The sequence below is a fragment of the Somniosus microcephalus genome, chromosome 2 (genome assembly GCF_052327205.1).
Source record: "Somniosus microcephalus isolate GS21.2 chromosome 2, FLI_Smic_1.0, whole genome shotgun sequence".
NCBI lineage: Eukaryota > Metazoa > Chordata > Chondrichthyes > Squaliformes > Somniosidae > Somniosus > Somniosus microcephalus.
In genome coordinates, this window is record NC_140988.1 from 137961700 (window position 1) to 137978749 (window position 17050).

The following is a 17050-nucleotide window of genomic DNA, read 5'->3' on the forward strand; positions in this document are numbered from 1 at the left end:
AGTAGTAATCTGTTAAGAATGTGTGTATTTGAGTCGAGGTCGCGGGACCCGACTATGCTTCACCCAAGCCAGAGAATCTCCTCGGGACCTGGCTATATGCTCTTGTATGTTTTGCAGAAAGAGTCTCAGGATGAAGGGGGGCGTAATCCTACTCGCCCTGATAGGACTGAGCATTGGAAAGCAAGGTGACGTGGAGGAAAATCACATCTATGGGTGCTCAGGAGAAAGAGCACCTATAGTAACCGATGGAAGTGGCGAACGGGACGTGGAGGAGACGGTCGCCTACGTTCACGAGGGAAGGTGGCCAGGGTGGCTGGGGTCCAATTCGTCTCAGTACTCCAGCCAGACCGGGTTCATGTACGGGGAGGCCTCCCTCCTGTGCCCCAGGGTACAGGTCATTACCACAAGGGTCAGCGTCACCGTAGGGAAATGTGTATGTTTAACGTGCAAGGGACAGATTCCTTTGGATAGGTGGTGGTGGCTCAGAAAGCTGATCAAAGATATGAGAAACCCCGCAGTCGAGTGGGAACGGTTGGGGAACAATATCCACCGGACGATTACAGGGACTCACGGGGGATTAAGTGTGTGTTGGGACAAGTGGTGGGATCCGGATCAAGGGATTTATGTCTGTATGTGGGGGTCAGAGAGGGTCTGCCCCACAGGCATACCCATCATTTTCCACTGGCACTGGCAAGACGCCAGGGAGGGGATGAAGTGGGATACCAGCCTGAAGGCGTGTGCGGTCCCATACTCCCCAATCCCATTCAATGCCACCGAGCTTGTGACCCGCCACCGAAAGCCCCTGCCCACGATGCAGGCAGCGAGGTCACACAGGGAAGGGTGCCCCACCACCACCAAGGTACCAGGGAATGGGCTGGTAATAGTGCCTACCGATCAGGTGCTGTACCAGGGGGTACACTACGTGGTAGCCTCCGTGATTTTAAACCTCACCGAAGTACACTTACCAGAGTGGTGCCCCAAAGAGACAGAGCAGCTATGCAAGGTCCTATTAAAGGACATGTTCAGAAAATTTTACGAGTTCGGTTTTGCCAATGTCGACAAAACCGAACTGTACACCACACACCATGAGTTTTTGGGTAATGCAGGGAGACAAAGAAGGGGAGCATGGAATGATGTTTTTACTGTGTTTAACACTGGGTCCTCTGTCATCAGCAGTTTAGATGACATAGAATTACAGACCCAGATAAACGGTTTAAAAACTCAGTTAAAGAAAATCCTAATGGATGAGAACAAAGTAGTGGGCTCGGAGTTACATGATGACCAGGCCATAGCGGTCCATTTAAAAGAAATTATAGCCGAGCTGGAGAAGCACGCAAAGACCATGAATGCCCTCATAAGGGAGGACAGAAATGCTTTTGACCAGGCTGCGCAGAACGAGGTGTGTATGCTGTATGGGGCGTGGTTGCTGGGCGAGGGCCGCAGTAATCTGGAGGATTTAAAACAGGGTTTAGTCCCCTCCTGGATCAGCAACAAGCATCTCGCAGCCCTCCATCCGTTTGAGAATGCATTAAGCCTGTGCCAACTCCGGCTAGCTTTGGAAGCCTACCCGGTCCCAGTGGATTGTGGATGGTCTAACCACATGATCATGGGTATAGTAGTTAAGATGCCAGTCATGGGTAGGACAGCCCGACCTGCGCCGGTATACAGGGTCGAGAACATTGAAGTCATTCAAGGGGGTGCACACATTCGTTTCACAGTGGTCCCACCTTACATCATAAAGTGGGAGCACGCTATGACAGGTACTGACCTCTCAGGTGCCGGAGCCGGGGAGCACACATAATCCTGTGTCCCCAGCACTTGAATGCCTATTCAAAACCACAGTGCGGGTTCAGAGCTGCTGGCGCGAAACCTATAAATTGTACCATGGAGGCAATGGCACAAGGCCATGTTCCCCCGCAGGTAGCAGATATAGGAGGTGGGAAATATTGTGTCACCACAGGAGCGCCCCACTACCAGCATGGACAGCATAGCTGGTGTCCGGTAAGTGACAGCAGTTTCTGTTTTAAACCCGAGGCAGAAGTTCAAGTGGCCCAGGAACGAATTGTCCCCATTCCTGAACCCTCCACTGTTCACCTCACTGTAAAAGAGAATTTTACCAATCTACAGAAGTATGTAGCGCATTTCGGCTACAAAATGCCCCCTCTCCCAGAACACCTTACCAAAATACCCAAAGCATTTTTACACTCTGGAGCAGAAAACAGTAAAGATAGAGGCTAAGATATTGGACATTGTCGTTCCACCCTGGTGGGACGTTTTCAATAATATAGAGGTCCCTTCGTGGATCAGACTGGCTTCCCACATTCTCATGGTTTGCCATTTGGGGATAGTATTGTACCTTGTATGCACTCAGTGCAAGGGAAAGGGTCAAATACTAGAATTCCGAAACCAAAGGACCTGGAAGGAACATTATGTTGAGGTGGAGGGAGATACACCTGTTTGAATTTGTTGTTTGCGTTATTGATTAAAGTTTGTTGTTTTTTTTAATGTCATTTTGTTGTCTTTAATAAAGATTTTCAACCTGTTGTTTGTAATAAAGATTATGTGTACCAAGTGGTGCAGGGGTGTTGGACCCCTCCATGCTTGGATGTGTGTAAATGATTGTAATTATTCTATGTATGCTTATGTACACTACATTTTACAGAATGGGAAATGCATGTGTCATGGGTATCTTAGATAATTAATTGCAGGGGAAGATTGACTGTGGAGGGTCGGAAATTTTGCTCACCTTATCAGGATGATATTTAAAGCAAGTTTAGTATCAACAGGGGGGAGTGTAGGGTTCTCAAAATTCCCACATTCCCCAAAGTAATGGATAAAGGGACCCTGCTTGGACAAGTTATGAAAAGACAGGGTACCCAAAATGGCTTCTGCAACCTCGTGACCAAAAGTACAGGATTTTAAAAGCAAGGCTCTGCAAACAGGCAGGCACCTTTTGCAAGCCTGGAACGAAACTTAAAATGCATAGACCTGTGAATAGACTTTGTGGGGCCAGAGAGTTAAAGCAAACACAGAATATGCATTCCATTTGCCTTGAAACAGGTCAGGTTAGAATGGGCCTCAATCAAGGCCATCATGTTTCTGCATTTTTAATCGTTAACAGCTCACAGAAGCCATCGAGTCAGGAAACCCGATTAAGTTTCATACATAACCAACAGCCAGGACATCAAAACCATTAAAACACAGAGACAACCATTCCAGGAGTCGTTAAAGTAAATGGCTGTAATCAGTTTAAACAAACCCGCCAAAAGTTAGACAAAGGACTGATTTGGCGCGCAGATAAGGAATGAATAATCGGGTATAATTGTAAGCCCATCGGTAGTGTTCTCTCTCTTGCTCTGGCCTCTTATCGTTTGGCTTTTGGCCTGCTGCCTCTCATTCTCGTGCCCTGGCCTCGTGGCGGGCTCTCTTCTCGCTCCCCGCGCCGCTCAACATCAAGGACGCCCATTACTACACCGAGGGCCCAACGCGGGAGGAGAACGAGACCCGAGTTCGAAACCACACAGGACACACAGGCCACAAACGGGCAGACGAGACGAGACGAAGAATACGGCAAACCGATAATAGCAGAGAAGGGCAGCGAAAGACGTGTTGGGGAGCAAACGCCTAGTTATAAGCTGGCGTTTGGTGAATAAGTTGGCGTTAACATGCATGGACAGTAAAACCCCAATTTAAGAATATGCTGGTGTTCGAAGAATGGGTAGCAAAATCTAGACAAACGGCCTAGTTATAAGCTGGCGTTTGTCACATGGACAGTAATAGCCCAGTTGAAGAATAAGCTGGTGTTCCAAGCATGGATAGCAAAATCATTAGACGGTAAAGACCGCCAACTGACCCCTGACCACAGCAATACCGTCGGCGACCGCCCGAAGGAGAAGAAGGCCCATTGCGATGAAGTACTCGACGAAGACATTAACGGAGATAAAGGGAGGGTGCCTTTGCACAAACAACTTCAACGCCGCGCCCTGTGACCACGTGGCGACGGGCTACCCCAAGGGATGGAAAGAGCGGACCTCAAACCCCACCATCTAAAGCAACAGGTTTTGAGTTGGTGAGCATGAATTCCTGGCCCCTCATATCTTAATCTAGTTAGGTATAGGGGGTGGGATAAGGATAAGGGGATTTTTAATGTATTTGTTTCCCTCATTGTGCCGTGTGTTCCCCATTCCCATATAAGTGTATTAACTGTTTTATGCCTGTAACTATACCAGTAATTCTCAGTAGTATTGTGTTTTATTCAGCCTTTTAATAAAATTTGGTTTTCTTGCACAAAGTCACTTGTCTACTCAATTTTCTGTATCGCCGCCTGCACCTAAGTCCGGTGTCTAGAACCCAGGGGGTGTGGAGTGATTCGAACCGCTCAGAGACAGTCAGGGCAGAGCTGACTGGGCACACACACCATCCCCTACACAGACTGACAGAGGTACTCTCAGCACCTCTTAAAGGGACACACACATCTTTCAGGTAAGTTTGCATTAAAACTTTTGGACTGGGTTTATTTGATTTTATTGAAGTAGTGGCTTTTTGCAATAGATGTTAAAAGTTTTTTTAAGTGTGTAGGGAGTGCTCCTGGATGCTTGCAAGGTCTCGGATGGTAAAGGAAGGCCTCTGAGAAGACAGAGAATGCTGCAAATACTCAGCAGGTCAGGCAACATCCGTGGAGAGAGAAACAGAGTTCACGTCTCAGATAAAGATGTTGCCTGACCAACTGAGTATTTGCAGCATTTTATGCTGTCATTTCAGATTTACAGCATCCGCTTGCAGAGGGAAGAGGAAGACGCAGAAGAGGAAGAAACAGAAGAGGAGGAAGCCAAGGAGGAGGAAGAAGAAGAGGAGAAAGCCTAAGAGGAGGAAGCAGAAGGAAGGATGAAACCCAGACAGTCCCTTTCTGGCTGGGATATCAAGGATGGAATCATCCGCCTGCAGTCCCAGTGACCACAACCCCAATTCCCCTTTCAACATTAGTCCCGCACATTACCTTCCCTCTGTTACTGACCATCACAGCACCCTCTTGGCCACAATACTGAAATAAAAGCCACCAAAATGCAAACTTTCCAATCCAACTTTATACATCTATCCATCCAACATGACATCAAGAAATCAACTCATCACACTTATGCATTCCCTTAGTGACTGTCTTGTGTGTGCCTTTGGCTAGCCTACTGATTTCACGCAGTGCTACTCCAGTGGCTACAGCATGGCTGGTGGAAGGCTGCTGACTTTCATTTGGGGACACTGCAAATGGCCAACCTTGAGGATCTGGTGGCTAGGAGTGTCAAATCAATCTTCTCCTTCTTCTTCTTCTTCTTCTGCTTCTTCTTATTCACTCTCCTCTCCCTCTTCATGGTCAACGGCTGGGCAGGCCGTATTTCTTGGATGTGTGAAATGAGGAAGGCACAAGGATGGAGTTGTGGTGAGGGGACGGCTGGAATACAAGAGGTGCATGCCAGAAGGAGGATAACATATGAGGATACTATTATATTGTACACTTTCTGCACCACCGCTGACCAAGGGCTCAGCCATGCCCCTGCCAAGAACAGCTTGCACCGTCTCCTCCAAGGTGGTGAGGTGAGGCTAGGAATGGGAGATGTGCCTCATGATTGGTACAGATTGTTGGTAGGCAGCCCCACAACCCCCCGAGATATCTGTGCTCCTCTAATTCTGCCCTCTTGAGCATCCCTGATTATAATCACGCAACCATTGGTGGCCGTCCCTTCTGTTGACTAGGCACTGCGTGACATCAGTAGGATAGCCAAAGGCGTACACAAGGCAGTCACTAAGGAAATGTATAAGGGTTATGAGTTGATTTCTTGATGTCATATTGGTGGATAGAAGTATAAAGTTGGATTGGAATGTGTTAGATCCGTGGTTCAGTGGATAAATAATTACACGGATGCTGTACATAAACAAATAACAGGTCTTTACTGGAGGAGGGCAATCTCTAGTTGGAGTACAGAGGCATGCGCACAGCTTATATACCGGTGTGGTTACTGCCGGTACTACAGTATACAGGAGCTGTAAAAAGTAGTTCTGACTTAAAGCACATACACTACAATTCCTCCCTTTTTAGATTAATAATACCCCCTTAATATTCAAATAACAATTACATTTTTACATGTACATTCAATAACAAAAGTCCATTTATAGATTCAGTCTTTGGGGCGGCTTCCTGACCCTTTCGGGATAGCGCCTTTCCGGAGGTTCTTGTTCTTGGTGCAGAGGCGATTCTGACCCCCTTTCATCGGGCAGTTCATCGGGTTCCACTGCTACTGGGTCTGAAGTAGATACTACCGGTATGTCGGGTTCGTCCCCAGGTACTCGAGACATGGGGTTGACGCATTCCTGTGATGCTAAGATCTGATCGACGTGGCGTCTCACAATGTTCTCCCCGACATCCACTGTGTACATTAATGACCCCTGCCTTGTACATATTGTTCCGGGTTGCCACTTCTCTGTTCGATAGTCACGGGCCAAGACTGGTTGCCCTACATTGAAGCTCCTTGTCGGCTTCTCATTGATGTGCTGGAATTGTTTGTCCTCAACATTTCTTAGCACATTTGGTCTGAGCAAGTCCTGATGAGATCGCAACCTTCGGTTAAAGAACATCATGGCCGGGGTCTGATTGGTAACTGCATGTGTCGCGTTTCGGTAGGCTAATAAGAAATTGTCCATCTTATGCTGTAGTGGAATTTCCTCATCGCACATGGCCTTTATTGCCTTCTTAAAGGTTTGTACGAACCTCTCAGCCAATCCATTGGTGGCTGGATGATACGGGGCGGATGTGTAATGCCTTACCCCATTCCTTTTCATGAATTTTTGGAACTCATCGGACACAAACTGTGGTCCATTATCAGAGCAGATCTGCTCTGGCAACCTGTTTCTGGCAAAAATGGTCCGTACGACTGCAATCGTTTTCTCTGTAGTGGTTGAAGACATCTTTATCATCTCAGGCCACTTTGAATGAGCATCCACTGCTATTAAGAACATTGAGTCTATGAATGGACCAGCAAAATCAATGTGCACCCGTTGCCATGGAGAGGAGGGCCACTCCCATGGGTGTTGAGGGGTATGTGGTGGTGCATTTTGGACCTTCAGGCATCCTAAGCAGCTCTTAGTTAGGTCTTCGATTTGTTGATCGATTCCCGGCCACCACACATAAGCCCTAGCTAGGCTTTTCATTTTCACTCCCCCCAGATGACCTTCATGTCGCTCATTTAGCACTCTCTCCCTTAACTTGGGTGGAATCACCACTCTGGATCCACACATCACTGTCCCCTGGCATACTGACAGTTGTTCTCTTCTGGATGAGAATGCTGGCAACAGTGAGTCGCCATGTGTTGGCCATCCCCTCACCGTCAATTCATATACCCGTGACAGCGTCGGATCATTGCGGGTCTCCTTCTCTATATCCGCGTTTGTTACTGGCAATCGTTCAATTATCGACGAATAAAATATCTCGATAGGGTCCACTGCTGGTGCTTCCTCCACAGTAGGCAGTGGCAGGCACGATAGCCCATCAGCGTTCCGATGCTGTCTCGTGCCTTCATATTCTATTTCATATTGATTCGCCCCTAGAAACAGGGAACATCTTTGTAACTGCTGTGCAGTCATTACTGGCACGCCCTTCTTAGGATTAAAGATGGAGACAAGTGGTTGGTGGTCAGTCAGCAAGGTGAACTTCTGTCCATGCAGATAGTGGTTGAATTTTTTTTCTCCCCATACTAGGCTGAGGGCCTCCCTGTCAATCTTGGCGTAGTTGCGCTCGGCTGAGGTTAGTGACCGAGATGCAAAGGCTACTGGCCTCTCCAAACTGTCCGGGAATTTGTGCGACAGCACCGCTCCAATGCCGTAGGGTGATGCATCACATGCCAAACGAATTGGTAGTGCTGTGTTGAAATGGGCCAACACCTCTTTTGATGTGATCAATTCTTTACACTTCTGGAAAGCTCGTCTACGTTCGTCATCCCACTTCCATGGTACCCCTGTTTGCAGTAGGGTGTTCAGCGGGTGTAATACCGTGGACAAATTTGGTAAGAACTTGTGGTAATAGTTTACCAGCCCGAGGAACGACCTCAGTTGTGACACATTTTCCGGTGCTGGAGCCTTGACTACTGCCTCTATCTTGTCAGGGGACTTATGTAACCCCTCTTCATCGATGACGTGGCCGCAATACGAGATCTGTTTCTGGAAAAACTCGCACTTGTGGCGATTAGCTCGTAGCCCATATTCCTTTAATCTGGCGAGCACCTTCTCCAGGTTAGCGAGGTAATCACCGTCATTTTCGCCCGTGACCAAGATGTCGTCCAAATAACACTGGGTCCCTGGAATCCCTTGCAGGACCTGATCCATCACCCTTTGCCAGATAGCCGGAGTCGAGGCTACTCCAAACACCAGCCGGTTGTATTGATAGAGACCTTTATGGGTGTTGATCGTAAGGTAATGTTTCGAAGCTTCTTCTACCTCCATTTGCAAGTACGCCTGGGCTAGATCAATTTTTTGAAGCATTTACCACCAGATAGCGAGGCGAAAATATCCTCAATTCGTGGAAGCGGATATTGCACCGTGGGAAGGACTGGGTTCACTGTCACCTTCAAATCCCCACGGATGCGGACCTTCTTTGGTTCCCCAGGCGTATTACTCAACGACCTCTTCATTACAGGAACGATGGGTGTAGCCCACTCACTCCAGTCCACTTTGGACAGTACTCCTGAACGTTCCAACCCTTCCAGCTCTGCTTCAACCGCTGGTCTGATCGCATAAGGCACTGGTCTGGCCTTCAGAAACTTTGGGCTTGCATTATCCTCTATTTTAATTGTTGCTGTTATTCCTTTTAGTGTTCCTAGTCCCTCCTGGAACACTTCTTTTGCTTCAGTTAGCATTTTTGACAGTCGTCCAGGTGTGACGTCGTCATCCTTTTTGGCCTCCTCCTTCAGTGCCTGTATGGAATGCCAATCTAATTGTATCTTCCAGATCCATTCACATCCTAGCAGTGGTGGTCCTCCATTTGGCAATACATATATATCCATTTTAGGTATTTCCTGACCTTTATATGTCACTTTCACCCTTATTTTTCCTTTGGGGTAGACTTTTTGCCCCGTATACGTCTTCAAGACAATCTCTGTATCTTTCAAGGGTATGTGTGAAAATAGCCGCTCGTAGTCTCTTTGGTTTATGACTGTTAGAGCTGACCCTGTGTCCAATTCCATTTCCACTTGGACTCCGTCTATCTTGAGTGTAACCCAGATAGTCTGGTAATCCTCCATTTCGGTTACATTATGTAGTTTCAGACAACCCAGCTCCTTGCTTCTGGAGTCTGTGTCACTTTTCTGTTCGTCTGAACCACTGTCCATCACCTGGTGTACCTTTTTGTACTTCTGTGGAGATTTCTTACTGTTGGTTTTCTTCCCAGACCTGCAGACTCTTGCTGTGTGTCCTGCTTTCCCACACTGTCTGCACACTTGGTCCTTGAACCAACAATCTTTCTGGTCATGTGTTGTTCTGCCGCAGCGATAGCACTTCCCTGTTCCATAGGTAATTTCGTTGGTGCCATATTCTTGCGGTCTCCGTTGTATCTCTGCAGCGCCCCTTGCAGCTGCTTCGTGTGATACTGCCATACTGAAATCTTTGTCCAGCGTAAGGTCCTTTACTGATAGAAGCCGTTTCTGGGTTCCTTCACTTTGTAGCCCACACACAAACTTGTCCCTTAACGTGTCTGCTCATCCCGCTCCAAACTGGTAGTATTTCGATAGCTTGCACAGTTCCGTTAGGTACTCAGCATTGCTTTCGTCTTTGTGTTGGTTCCTTTTATGGAACTTAAATCATTCTGCTATCAGCAGCGGTGTGGGGTTTAAGTGGTCCTGTAGGATTTCTACTATGCTTTCAAAATTCTTGTTTACCGGCTTCTCTGGGGTTATTAGATTTCGCAGTAACCCATACGTTTTTGCACCCATGGAATTTAACAGAACCAGTGCTTTATTAGCATCTGGCACTTAATTCGCCCTGCAGTACACCTCAATACGTTCCACATATGTCGCCCAATCTTCAAGTTCATTGTCGAACGTAGAGATACTGCCACTCTTCGGCATCCTTGGCTGTGCGTTAACTATCACCAATGGCGCCACCCGCGCTTCCCCTTCTTCTCTGCTGGCACAAAATGGCGTCTCCCGCGCTCTTCCTTCTTCTCCACGGCTCAATGGCGCCTCCCGCGCTCTCCCTGCTTCTCCGCGGCTCAATGGCGTCTCCCGCGCTCTCGCTGCTTCTCCGCGGCTCAATGGCGTCTCCCCTTGCTTCGCCCCGCGGACCCTGATCAGCCCGTGATCCCTGGCTGTGCTCTGCGCGTTCTTCTCTTGATATTTGTCGACGCCGCTCAGTCTAGAACCCGACTGTTTCTTACCCTCTCTCTCTCCGGTTTTGCAGTATTTTTCCTTGATGCCGCTCGGTGATCAATCCCCAGCTGCGCCCTGCTCTCTTCACCCTTTTTCTTACCCCGTCGACGCTGCCAGGCTCTCTCTCTCTGCCGTCGGTCGGCTCCAGCCGCCGCTGCTCGGGAAGGGTCTGCTCTGGACCTGTTGTCGGTCTCTTACTGCTCGTTGTGGCTGGGGAACCAAGCCTGGCTCTCCACAGTCTCCCCAGTGAAGTTGGATCTCTGCCTGACTGCTGGGCGGTTGCTCGCGGTCGACGCCCGTGTTCCTGGACTCGACTATTTTTTTTTTTGTTTAATGTTGCAGGTAGATTCGCATTAACACTCGTCGCCACTGTTAGATCCATGGTTCAGTGGGTAAATAATGACACGGATGCTGTACATAAACAAATAACAGGTCTTTACTGGAGAAGGGCAATCTCTAGACTGGAGTACAGAGGCATGCGCACAGCTTATATACCGGTGTGGTTACTGCCGGTACTACAGTATACAGGAGCTGTAAAAAGTAGTTCTGACTTAAAGCACATACACTACAGAAAGTTTGCTTTGTGGTGGCTTTTATTTCAGCATTGTGGCCTATTTCTCATCTACATGTTGTCCTTTGGCGACATCATCCGAAAACACAGCGTCATTTTCCACATGTACGCTGACGACACCCAGCTCTACCTCACTATCACTTCTCTCAACCCTTCCACGATCTCTAAATTGTCAGAATGCTTGTCCGACATCCAGTTCTGGATGAGCAGAAATTTTCTCCAATTAAATATTGGGAAGACCGAAGCCAATGTTTTCGGTCCCCGCCACAAACTCTGTTCCCTAGCCATTGACTCCATCCCTCTCCCCAACATCTGTCTGAGGCTGAACCACACTGTTTGCATCCTTGGTGATATATTTGACCCTGAATTGAGCTTCCGAACACATATCCGCAACATAATTAAGACCGCCTATTTCCACCTCCAGAACATCGCCCGTCTCCGCCTTTGCCTCAGCTCATCCGCTACTGAAACTCTCATCCATGCCTTTGTTGCCTCTGGACTTGACTATTCCAACACACTCCTGGCTGGCCTCCCACGTTCTACCCTACGTAAACTTGAGGTCATTCAAAACTCGGCTGCCCGTGTCCTAACTCGCACAAAGTCATGTTCACCCATCACTGTGCTTGCTGACCTACATTGGCTCCCAGAAAAGCAAAGCCTCGATTTCAAATCCCTCCATGGCCACGCCCCTCCCTATCTCTGTAATCTCCTTCAGCCCCACAACCCCCCGAGATATCTGCGCTCCTCTAAATCTGGCCTCTTGAGCATCCCTGATTATAATCGCTCAACCTTTGTTGGCCGTGCCTTCTGTTGCCTAGGCCCTAAGCTCTGGAATTCCCTGCCTAAACCTCTCCGCCTCTCTACCTCTCTTTCCTCCTTTAAGACGCTCCTGAAAACCTACCTCTTTGACCAATTTTTTGGCCACCTGCCCTAATTTCTCCTATTTTAATTTTTTAATACTCCTGTAAAGCACCTTGGGATGTTTACTACATTAAAGGTGCTATATAAATACAAGTTGTTGTTGTTGTGAGTGATTGGGGGTCGTGCATTGAGCATTGTGTGAGGCTAGTGGTGCAGTTGGTAGGAGATGGCTCTTGAAGATGCATTCACTGACCTTGACCAGTGGTCTGAGATCGGACACCCCCCCTCCCTCATCCCAAGGCCTGGAACCACAATGCCCCCACCCCATCACGGGGATCGCAACTCAGCCCCGGGGTCAGGGATCGGACCCCTCCCTGGGATCGCGCTCACCCCCCCACCCTGGGGTCAGGGATCGGACCCCTCCCGGGGATCAAGCTCACCCCCCCACCCTGGGGTCAGGGATCGGACCCCTCCCGGGGATCAAGCTCACCCCCCCACCCCGGGGTCGGGGATCGGACCCCTTCCGGGGATCAAGCTCAACCCCCCACCCCGGGGTCGGGGATCGGACCCCTCCCGGGGATCGCGCTCACCCCCTCACACCGGGGTCAGGGATCAGATCCCTCCCGGGGATCAAGCTCACCCCTCCACCCCGGGGTCGGGGATCGGACCCCTCCCTGGGATGGCGCTCACACCCCCACCCCGGGGTCGGGGATCGGACCCCTCCCGGGGATCGCGCTCACCCCCCTACCCCAGGGTCAGGGACCGGACCCCTCCCGGGGATCAAGCTCACCCCCCCACACCGGGGTCGGGGATCAGACCCCTCCTGGGGATCGCGCTCACACCCCCACCCCGGGGTCGGGGTTCGGACCCCTCCCAGGGATCAAGCTCACCCCCCCACCCTGGGGTCGGGGATCGGACCCCTCACAGGGATCAAGCTCACCCCCCCACCCCAGGGCCAGGGATCGGACCCATCACGGGGATCGAGCTCACACCGCACCCCGGGGTCGGGGATCGGATCCCTCCCAGGGAGCAAGCTCACCCCCCCACCCCGGGGTCAGGGATCGGATCCCTCCCGGGGATCAAGCTCACCCCCCCACCCCGGGGTCGGGGATCGGACCCCTCCCGGGGATCGCGCTCACCCCCCCTCCCCGGGGTTGGGGTTTGGACCCCTCCCGGGGATCAAGCTCACTCCCCCACCCTGGGATCAGGGATCGGACCCCTCACAGGGATCAAGCTCACCCCCCCCACCCCGGGGTCGGGGATCGGACCCCTCACGGGGATCGAGCTCACCCCGCACCCCGGGGTCGGGTTTGGACCCCGCCCAGGGATCAAGCTCACCCCCCCACCCCAGGGTCAGGGATCGGACCCCTCCCAGGGATCGCGCTCACCCCCCACCCCGGGGTCGGGGATCGGACCCCTCCCAGGGATCGCGCTCACTCCCCCACCCCGGGGTCGGGGTTCGATCCCCTCCCGGGGATCAAGCTCACCCCCCCACCCTGGGGTCGGGGATCGGACCCCTCACGGGGATCGAGCTCACCCCGCACCCCGGGGTCGGGGATCGGTCCCTCCCAGGGAGCAAGCTCACCCCCCCACCCCGGGGTCAGGGATCGGATCCCTCCCGGGGATCAAGCTCACCCCCCCCACCCCGGGGTCGGTGATCGGACCCCTCCCGGGGATCGCGCTCACCCCCCCTCCCCGGGGTTGGGGTTTGGACCCCTCCCGGGGATCAAGCTCACTCCCCCACCCTGGGGTCAGGGATCGGACCCCTCACAGGGATCAAGCTCACCCCCCCACCCCGGGGTCGGGGATCGGACCCCTCACGGGGATCGAGCTAACCCCGCACCCCGGGGTCGGGGATTGGACCCCGCCCAGGGATCAAGCTCACCCCCCCACCCCAGGGTCAGGGATCAGATCCCTCCCAGGGATTGCGCTCACCCCCCACCCCGGGGTCGGAGATCGGGCCCCTCAGGGATCGCGCTCACCCCCCCACCCCGGGGTCGGGGTTCGAACCCCTACCGGGGATCAAGCTCACCCCCCCACCCTGGGGTCAGGGATCGGACCCCTCACGGGGATCAAGCTCACCCCGCACCCCGGGGTCAGGGATCGGAACCCTCCCGGGGATCGCACTCACCCCCCCACCCCGGGGTCAGGGATCGGACCCCTCCCGGGAATCGAGCTCACCCCCCACCCCGGGGTCGGGGTTCGGACCCCTCCCAGGGATCAAGCTCCACCCCCTCCCCGGGGTCGGGGATCGGACCCCGCCTGGGGATCAAGCTCACCCCCCCCAATCCCGGGGTCGGGGATCGGACCCCTCCCGGGAATCGAGCTCACACCCTCCCCGGGGTTGGGGATCGGACCCCTCCCGGGGAACAATCTCACCCCCCCCACCCCGGGGTCTGGGTCTTGGACCTCTCTCCCATCCTGGGCCCAGTGGCCTTCTTCTTTGCGTTCCTCGCATGACTGGAAGCTAGCCTGTGAATCAGGCTGACTTCCGGGTGGGGACCCACGCCTGACGTCGCATGCACGCTGAAAAACTCCACAGCTTGCCGGGAAACCCAAACTTCCAGGTTTCCTGCTGTCTCCCGGGTACCCCTGCACCGTACGGGTGGGACCTGGCACAATCCAGCCCCTTGACTTCAGCATATAATCTAGGCTAAGTGGGTGCTGCCTTTTGAATGGACTGTAAAACCAAGGGCCCTTCTGCCTGTCAAGTGGATATAAAAGATGCCATCGCACCATTCAAATAGGAGCTGGAAAGTTGTCCAGGCCAACATGTACCCCTGAATCAAAATAGATTAACTGATCATTTACCTCATTGCTGTTAGATCTTGCCATGTGCAAATTAGCTGCTGTGTTTACCTATAAAACAACAGTGACTGCACTTCAAAAGTAATTCACTGGTTGAGAAGTACTTTGGGATTTCTGGAGGACATGGAGGGTTCCATATAATTGCAAGCTTTTTTCTTAGAAGTACTCTGTTTCAGCTTCTCCATATCTTTAATTTTTCAATATCTCCATTAGCTGATGATTTTTGGTACTTGCACAAGAAAGTAATTCTAAAGAGAGTATTTGTTTATGGCAGGGATTATTATCAAATGAGCAATTCAGTCACTGACATTTTCCTTACATCTCTGTACGTTTAACTTCCTAACATGCACAATCCTCAAGGGAGAATAATGCTAACCATAATAATCAAGATAATTGTGAGAAATTAATTTAAAAATATTGTACAACAAGCTTAGTTATTTAGTAAAATACCTGAATTTCCAGATAAATATCAGGATTGAGGGAATTCTACAATGTTATAATGATATAGATTTTGAACTGTCCTACTTACACGATCAGGATTAAATTCTGTTACTGTGATGTCTCCACTCACAATTTGATCAGCTGTGTCTTTGTTTTATGTTATTTTTAAGGTATGGGGAGATCCTTGTGCTTTGTCAGAGCCATTTTTTTTTACAATCGATGAAGAGGAGAATCATTGAGCAGCAGTAGACAATGTGCAATGTACTGCCAGGCCTTCAAAGTGGACGCACCATGATTACAGAGAGATTGGAGGACTCCACCTCAATCATGAGGGGAATGATGTTGCAGGCCACTGAGATGATGTCTTCGTCCATGGATAGAATGGCCAGTGCCATGGATCATCATACACTGCAACCAAATGAGTCCATGCATGCCTTCAACACCACTGTGCAGACTTTGGATGCCAATATGTCTGCCACCTTAAATAGTTTGGCAGATACCTTAGCCTTGGCCTTACAGGGCCACACTGATCTGCACCAAAATGTTCTCCAGCACAGTGGCAGCAGTGAAGTGTGGCTGGGCCATGAGAGAGATGATGGCGAAAGGATCATGGAAGTATGGACTTCACTCAAACCGCTTCCACTTCTCACCCACAGCCCACCGCTCAATTAGTAGCCCACATGCTGCCTCATCTCCCAATGGCCGAGTCTGCCCCTTCACAGGTGCAGATGGAACAGTCTTTGGCTCATGGACTCCAACACCTAGGGGACATCAGCCAAGAGCCTCTCGGCAGTCAGAGCAGGGATCTGAGCAGCCTGCCTCTACCTCTGCTGATGCTTCAGGTTGCACTATGTAGGAGTAGGAGAAAAAGGAAGAGTTAGCCTTTGTAGTTGCACAAGGGTAGTCACATGGGTGTCTGAGAAAATGTTGTATTGATAATTTTCTGTTCTTTATTTACATCACATAAATGTTATTATTTTTCATCACTTTCCATCTTTTCTATTCTTGGGTGCTGGGTGGTAAGTGGCCTTCTAAGTTGTTTGATGATGAATGTGAGGACATGCATTGATGGGGACCAATGGAGGATTGTTAAAGGGTGGTCGGTTGGTTGTAGGACTGCTTTGTGTCAGTGGCATTGGTTGGGTGGTGGAGGAGCAGGGAGAGTGGCTGTTGCATTTCCTTGTGATGTGGAGCCACTGGTGCAGCCTAAGTGAACATTGCATTAATAAGGGCATCCCTGGCAACCCAGGCAGCAATGTGAGCAGTTGGGGGTGCATTTCCCTCATCATCTTCTTCCTCTTCTTCTTCCTCCTCCCCCTCGCAATCATCCGAGGAGGATCTGAGCTCATCACCTTGTTCCTCCTGCAGGCCCAAGTCATGCAGCTGCGCAATGTTGTGCAGAGCACAGAAAACCACGACAATTCTAGAGACCCTGGCTGGTGCATACTAAAGGGGGCCTCCAGATCTGTCCAGGCACTGGAAGTGCATCTTCAGCATACCGTTGGGCCTGTTCAGTCACATGTCTGGTGGTGGTATGGCATTCATTGAAGCACTTTTGTGCTTCAGTGGTCGGGCTTCTAACGGGTGTCATGAGCCAACTTTGCAGGTACCCCTTGTCACCTAGCAGCCACCCTTTAAATCTGCTTCCAGGTCTGAAGAGATCAAGGAGCTTGGGCTGCCTCAGGACAAAAGCATCATGGCAGCTGCCCAGGAATCTTGTGCACACCTGCATAAAGATCTTTTTGTGGTTGCACAGCAGCTGCACATTGATGGAGTGGAAGCCCTTGCAGTTGACGAATACTCCTGGTTGTTCTGGGGATGTGCAGATTGCCACATGTGTGCAGTCAATGTTGCCCAGCTCCTGTGGGAAGACAGCCAGAGGTGCAAAGCTAAGCGCCCACTCATTCTGACTGGCATTATCGCTGGCAAAGTTGACATAATTGCCGACCCTGGCAAACAACCCATC